This window comes from Patella vulgata, chromosome 6, assembly GCF_932274485.2.
Source record: "Patella vulgata chromosome 6, xgPatVulg1.2, whole genome shotgun sequence".
Lineage (NCBI taxonomy): Eukaryota > Metazoa > Mollusca > Gastropoda > Patellidae > Patella > Patella vulgata.
Genome location: NC_065884.2, coordinates 61842148 through 61844539, shown reverse-complemented (window position 1 = coordinate 61844539; position 2392 = coordinate 61842148).

The window sequence follows — 2392 nt, the reverse complement described above, 5'->3', positions numbered from 1 at the left end:
AGTTGAATATCTAAAAAACAATGTTGAATTTATAATAGGAATATTAGTCCAAAAATGGTTCAAATCCTTTCAGATATCTGATGTATAGAACATTTTGCAACATTCGTTATTGTTGTTTTCTTTTGTTAATCAAAATTTCAACACAAAAAAATTGTTTATGGCATCAAACTGATGGACCGGGTACATTTGAGCAAAAATAATAATGTACAAATCTCTTACCAAAAATAACTTTAAAAAGAATGAAAAAAAAAAATATATAATCATTTTGCTTACCGGTACTTAAATCTACATGTATTTACAAATATACCAAAAATAAGGTTTGACAGAAAAAAAATAATATTCATTTATAATATATAGGAAATTATTGCGTCTTAAATATTTGATTCTTACGCTGCAAGACTATGAATATACACCGCCAGCAGCTTTGCAAAGCTGGGTAAATGTCGTTCCAATATATCAAATATAGGTTTCAATGGCACAGGCAAATACTTTAAGAAAAATTATTTATCCTTCTGTATTTAACAAACAAATTATCCAAGTAAATCCATAAGAATATATGTGAAAGGGGCAATAACCCTGTTTAAAAGGCTCCCCTTCATGACCATCTGAAAAAATCCCATAAAATACCAAAAAATAAAATCTCAAAAACTTTGACCTGTAGATTGTTTACATAATGCAGGTTCTAGACAGACGGACTGGGAGGATAACAATAAACACCCAGATAAATTGTTGGCATATAAAAATGTTTCTTTACTAAACTTCATAACCTCTTTTAATGGGAACAGTTTTCTACCAATATCTGGAACTTGGTAAATGGTTTACAAGAATATAGATCTATTATTTACCAATCTCCATTTCTTGGTTTGTGTAACATCACAACATACCTACAATCTTTAAATTTTGAATCAACCTTCTTTTTCATCATTTATTCTTCTTGACCCATGTCTTGCCAAGACTGAAGGTAAGGATTCTGATTAAAGCCAATACAAGTAGAGGAAATTTTAATCGATTTCTTTTTTTTTTACATTCATTTCTCTCGAGTCTTGCCCCACGTCTTGCCTAGATTGAATGTGTGGATTCCGACTAAAGCCAATACAAGGCAAAGTAAAGATCTGCTATTTTAGTAAAATCTTGAGCGTAATCCACAGGTTAAATATATCACAAATGTCATATCAAAATAATATAACCTAATTCTATTTAAAATATAAAATATCACCACAGAAATATACATGAAAATTTTTTTTTTATTTGTTTTTCACTTGTAATAGATCTTAAAGAAAAAACACGCTAAAAAATAAAATATCACCATGGAAATATACACCCCAAAAAAAAAATATTTGTTTTTTACTTGTAATAGATCTTACAGAAAACAAACACGCTAAAAAATAAAAAGCCACCATGGAAATCTACACCGAATAAAAAATACAAGAAAAGAAATATCAGGTAGAAATTAATGGCTTAAATGAAATATAGTACCTTAGGTTGATATGTAAATCTACTATGCTCTCAGATCAATAATTAGATAGTAAAAAGACTAAATTCTTTTCATGCGTATTGTCTTCTTATTTGGTTGAGTTTGAAAATATCAAATTGAATTGCAATCTAATTAAAATATAGATCTATATTTCGTTTCGTTTTTTATACTTTCGATGACCTACTTACAAGTAGATGTAACAAGTTATAGTGGGAGTTCACGTTCTATGACATCAGGTACCAAGCAAGCGACATTTGACCCGATTATGTCAGTCATTCGATTAACCAATTAGCGACCGCCATGTATTTTTTTATCTACTTTTGCTTTGTTTTGATTTCTATTGCCACTAATGTCTACCCACAGTTCCGTGCAAAAAAGGTCAAACGCTCGATTTGACAGACCATTTGATTGGCTGACACCTCATTTCAAGCAGAACACGAGTTAAATAACAACACTTCCAGATCCAAGTGTAGTAAAGACAACACTGTAACCCAGGTATCGTTTAATCTTGTGTATCTAGCACTAATTTCTTTCACATACGTTTAATATTCAATCTTTGTTTAAAAATTTGTAAAAACTGTTTAAAATCACCATAAATCGTTTAATTTGTACTTCTGTTCAGTTAAAAGATGACCATTCAATTTTGTTAATAAGTGTCCAATTTACAAGTGTTTAATTTCTCAATCATTGTTAAAAAATAAATGATCCAATTGATTAATGATGTATAATGATTAATTTTTCAACAGTGATCAGGAAATTAAATGCTTGTAAATTGGACACTCATTATCAAAATTAATCAGTCAGCTTTAAACTGGACACATGTACAAATTAGATGATTTTTGCTGATTTTAAACAATTTTTACGAATTTTTAAACAAAGATTTGATATTAAACGAATGTGAAAGAAATAGGTGCTAGA